This window comes from Leptonychotes weddellii, chromosome 2, assembly GCF_054177405.1.
Source record: "Leptonychotes weddellii isolate Sample4059 chromosome 2, ASM5417740v2, whole genome shotgun sequence".
Taxonomy (NCBI): domain Eukaryota; kingdom Metazoa; phylum Chordata; class Mammalia; order Carnivora; family Phocidae; genus Leptonychotes; species Leptonychotes weddellii.
Window position 1 is genome coordinate 151,742,429 of NC_138370.1, and position 6,000 is coordinate 151,748,428.

Below are 6,000 nucleotides of genomic sequence, written 5' to 3' on the forward strand. Positions count from 1 at the left end.
CCTGCCCCCATGTTCCCCTGCCAACCCACTCCATCTAACCCACCTGCCCTGACAGGCATCCCTCCAAAACAACTCTGGCAGAGCCATTCCCGGCAAGCAGTCCCAGCAGGACCAGCACCACTCCAAAAAGATTCCTGCCCTGGGGATGGGGGATAGATTAGCACATATACCAGCAAATCCATGGTTCCTGCAGCTTAGCTTCTTAGCTGGCTGTGCAAGGAGCAAGCCCTGCTATTCAGTGAGCCTGCAGCTGTGGGAGAGAGGCTACCTGCAGACAACCAGGCTCACTGCTGCCCAGTCCACCAAAAACCACCACCAGTGCACACGGGCCTCTCAATACTACAGATGGAAAACACTGTTCAGTGCATCCACAGCAAACAAATCTGTCATTGCTGCTGGCTGGGAAATCATGGCTCAGCCACAACAGGAGGGTACATGCAGCCCACAGAGGGGCAGCCCACACAGGGGCGGCCCCCACACACAAAGGGCAGCCCCCACATAGGAAGGGCAGCTCCCCCCCACACAGGGGCAGCCCTGGAGTACCTGGTCGTGGTGACTGGGGGCATTGTTCTGCAGGGCCCCCGGGACCTCTTCACGAGGCCACTACTTTCAAGACCAGAAGACCTAGCTGACCTACCTAATTAACAGAAACAAACACAGAGAGACAAAATGAGACAGATGAATATGTTCCAAAGAACAAGACAAAACCACAGTAAAAGAGCTAAATGAAATGGAGATAAGCAATATGCCTCGTAAAGAATTTAAAGTAATGGCAATAAAGTTACTCACTGGACTTGAGAAAAGAGTGGAAGAACACAATGATAACTTCAAAATAGAAATAGAAAATATAAAAAGGAACCAGTCAGAGATGAAGAATATGATAACTAAAATAAGAAAATAGAGTGAATCAACAGCAGATTAGAGGATACAGAACAGATCAGTGATCTGGAGGCCAGAGTAATGTAAAGCAACCAAGCTAAACAGGAAAAAAAAAAAAAGAAAAATGAGAATAGTTTAAGGGAACTCTGTGACACCATTGAGCATAATAACATTTGCATTATAGGGATCCCAGAAGGAGAAAAGAGAGAGAGAGAGAGAGAAGGGGGCATAATACATATTTGAAGAGATAATAGCTGAAAGCTGCATTAATTAGGATAAGGAAAGAGACATCTGGGTCCAGGAAACACAGATAGTCCCTAATAAGATTATCCCGAGGAGGTCCACACCAAGACACATAAGAATGAAAATGGCAAAAAATAGTGATAGAGAACTTTAAAAGCAGCCGGACAAAAGAAAAGTTACATAGAAGGGAAACCCCATAAGGCTCTCAGCTGGTATTTTCAGCAAAAATGTTGCAGGCTTGAAGGGAGTAGCAGGATATATTCAGGATGCTAAAAGGAAAAACAAAACACCCTACAAACAAGAATACTTTACCCAGCAATGTAGAACCTAGAACAGGAGAGAGAAGGAATTCCCCAGATAAACAAAAGTTAAAGGAGTTCATCACCACTAAAGCAGCATTACAAGAAATATTAAAGGGAATTCTTTAAGCAGGAAAAAAATGCCACAAGTAGAAGAAAATTATGAAAGGAAAAAATTTCAAAGGTAAATATAATAAAGGTAGTTGAGTAATCATTTATAAAGCCAGTATGGAGGTTAAAACACAAAAATGGCAAAATATCTACAAAAATTAGCCAAGGGATACACAAAATGAAAAGATGTAAAATATGACATAATGTATTTCAGACATGGAGGAGGGAGTAAAACTTCAGTGCTTTGTGAATGTGTTTGAATTTAAGCAACCATCAGCTTAGTATAGACTGTTATAAGATGTTGTATATGAACCTAATGGTAACTACAAATCAAAATCCTGTAATAGATACACAATAAGGAAAAGGGAATCTAAGCAAAACACTAAAGAAAGCCATCAAACCACAAAGAGATCAAGAGAAGAAGTAACAGAGAAGAACTACAAAACCAGAAAACAACAAAATGGCAATAATTATATACCTATCACTAATTACTTTAGGGGTGCCTGGGTGGCTCAGTCAATTGAGTGTCCAGCTCTTGATTTCAGCTCATGTCATGATCTTGGGGTCCTGGGATCGAGCCCCGTGTGGGCCTCTGCACTCAGTGGGGAGTCTGCTGGAGGATTCTCTCTCCCTTTGCCCCTCCTTCTACTCGTTTTCTCTCATTCTCAAATAAATTAAAAAAATAATAATTACTCTAAATATAAATAGACTAAGTGCTCCAATCAAAAGATATAAAGTGACTGAATGGATTAAAAAAACCAAACCCTGCCTATAAGAGACTCACTTCAGACCTAAAGACACATACAGATTAAAAGTGAAGGGATGGAAAATTATATACCATGCAAATGGAAGTGTAAAAAAAAAAAGCCAAGCTAACAATACTTATATCAGACAAATTAGACTTTAAAATAAATGGGTGATTGGTATTAAGGAATGAACTTATCGTGATGAGCACTGGGGGTTATATGTAAGTGATGAATCACCAAATTCTACTCCTGAAACCAATGTTACACTGTATGTAAACTAAATAGAATGTCAATTAAAATTTGAAACAAATACAGTAGCAAGAGGCAAAGAAGGGCATTATATAATGATAAAAAGGATCAGTTCAAAAAGAGAATACAATTGTATGTATCTATGCACTCAAAATAAGGGCACCTAAATGCATAAAGCAAATATCAATAGACATATAGGGAGAAATTTACAGTAATTCAATAATAGTAAGGGACTTTAAAAGTCCATTTACATCAATAAATAGACCATCCAGGAAGAAGTAAGGAAATGGTGGTTTGGAACAACACATTGGACAGATGAACCTAACAGATATATACAGAACATTCCACTCAAAAATAGCTGAGTAAACATTCTTTTCAAGTGCACATGGACCATTCTCCAGGATAGATCACATGATAGGCCACAAAACAGATATCAATAAATTTAAGAAAACTGAAATCCTATCAAGCATCTTTTCTGACCACAATGGTACAAAACTAGAAATCAATTACATGAAAAGAAAAAACTAGAAAAAACACAAACATATGGAGCTTAAAAATGGCACTAATCAATCAATGGGTCAGTGAAGAAAACAAAAACTAAATAAGAAAATACATGGAGAACTATAAAAATGAAAGCACAACAGTCCAAAATTTGAGACATAGGAAAAGTAGCTCTAAGAGAGAAGTTTATAGTGATACAGGTCTCCCTCAAGAAATAAGAAAAATCTAAAACAAACAACTTAAATGATCTAGAAAAAGAACAAAGCCCAGAACTACTAGAAAGAAAGAAATAATAAAGAGTAGAGCAGAAATAAATGAAATAGACTTTTAGCCTTTCATCAAGAAAAAAAGGACTCAAAATTAAATAATGATATCACAAAAATACAAAGATAAGTATTATGAAAAATTATATACCAAAAAATTGGGCAACCTAAAATAGTTAGATAAATTCCTAGAAACATATAACTTCCCAAAACTGAATCAGGAAGAAATAGAAAATCTGAACAGACTGATTACAGCACTGAAATTAAATAGGTAGCCAAAAAACTCCCAGTGAAACTCCAGGACCAGATGACTTAAAGGTGAATTCTAACAAATGTTTAAAGAAGAACTAATAACTATTCTCAAACTATTGCCAAAAAAAATACAAGAGAAAGGAAAATTTCCAAATTCATTTTACAAAGTCAGCATTACCCTGATACCAAAATCAAACAAAAACACCACAAAAAAAGAAAACTATAAACCAATATCTTTAATGAGCATAGATGCAAAAATTCTCAACAAGATATTAGCAAACCAAATTCAACAGTACATTAAAAAAAAAATCATTCATCATGATCAAGTGGAATTTATTCTAGTGATGCCAGGGTGGTTCAATAATCAATGTGGTACATCACATTCACAAGATAAAGAATAAAAACCATAGGACCATTTCAATAAATGCAGAAAAAACATTTGACAAAATACAAATTCATTCATAATAAGAACTCTCAACAAAATAGGTTTTGAGAGAACATATCTCAACATAATAAAGACCATATATGAGAAACCCACATGTACCATGATATTCAATGGTGAAAAACTGAGAGCTTTTCCCCTAAGATCAGGAACAAGGATGTCCACTCTTACCACTTTTATTCAATATAGTATTAGAAGTCCTAGCCACAGCAATGAGACAAGAAAAAGAAATAGAAGGCTTACAAATGGGTGAGAAAGCTAAAATTTTGACAATTTGCAGACATATTATATATAGAAAACCCTAAAGACCACCAAAAAATTATCACAACTGATAAATGAATTCAGTAATGTGGCAGGATATAAAATTAACATATAGAAATCTGTTGCATTTCTATGAACATTGGGGTGCATATGGCCCTTCTTTTTACTACATCTGTGTCTTTGGGGTAAATACCCAGTAGTGCAATTGCTGGGTCATAGGGTAGCTCTATTTTTAATGTTTTGGGGCACCTCCACACTGTTTTCCAAAGTGGCTATACCAACTTGCATTCCCACGAACACTGTAAGAGGGTTCCCCTTTCTCCACAACCTCTCCAACATTTGTTGTTTCTTGCCTTGTCAATTTTTTGCCATTCTAAATGGTGTAAGGTGGCATCTCAATGTGGTTTTGATTTGAATTTCCCTGATGGCTAATGATGAACATTTATTCATGTGTCTGTTAGCCATTTGCATGTCTTCTTCAGAGAAGTGTCTGTTCATCTCTTCTGTCCACTTTTTGACTTGATTATTTGTTTTTTGGGTGTTGAGTTTGAGAAGTTCTTTATTGATCTTGGATATCAGCCCTTTGTCTGTAGTATCATTTGCAAATATCTTCTCCCATTCTGTGGGTTGCCTCTTTGTCTTGTTGACTGTTTCCTTTGCTGTGCAGAAGATTTTTATCTTGACTATGGACTCCGAGAAACAAACTGTGGGTTTTGGAGGGGAGGGGGGTGGGGGGATGGATTAGCCCAGTGATGGGTATTAAGGAGGGCATGTATTGCATGGAACACTGAGTGTTACATGAAAACAATGAATCATGGAACACTACATCAAAAAAGAATGATGTACTGTATGGTCACTAACATAACACAATAAAATTAAATTTAAAAAAAGGAAAAAAATAAAAAATAAATAAGAAATCTGTTGCATTTCTATATAGAAATAATGAAGTAGCAGAAAGAAAACTGAGAAAACAACCCCATTTACAATTGCACCAAAGGGATAAAATACCTAGGAATAAGTGTAAACAAGGAGGTGGAATCCCTATGTTCTGAAAATTGCAAGATATTGATTAAAAAAACAAGAGAGGATGACCCAAATGGAAAAATACGCCGTGCTCAAAAAATATCCATACTACACAAAAGCAATCTACAGATTCAATACAATTCGTATCAAAATACCAATAGCATTTTTCATAGAACTAGAACAAATAATACTAAAATTTGTATGGAACCACAAAAGAGCTTGAATAGCGAAAGCAATCTTGAGAAAGAAGAACAAAGTTGAAAGTATCACAATCTCACATTTCAAGGTATACTACAAAGCTATAATAATTGGAACCATTTATAAGCATGCTTACATGGTCAATTAATCTATGACACAAGAAACAATAATATACAATGGGGAAAAGACAGCCTCCTCAAATGGTGCTGGGAAAACTGGACATCTACATGCAAAACAATGAAAATGGATGACTTTCATATACCATACACAAAAATAAATTCAAAATGGATTAAAGACTTAAATGTAAGATCTGAAACCATTAAACTCCTAGAAGAAAACATAGACAGTAATCTCTTTGAGATCAGCCTTAGCATTTTTCTAGATATGGCCCCTGAGGGTAGGGAAACAAAAGCAAAATTAAACTATTGGGACTACGCCAAAATAAATGCTTTGCACAGTTAAGGAAACCAACTGAATGAAATGGAGAAGATATTCACAAATTATATGTCCAATAAGGAGTTAATATCCAAAAT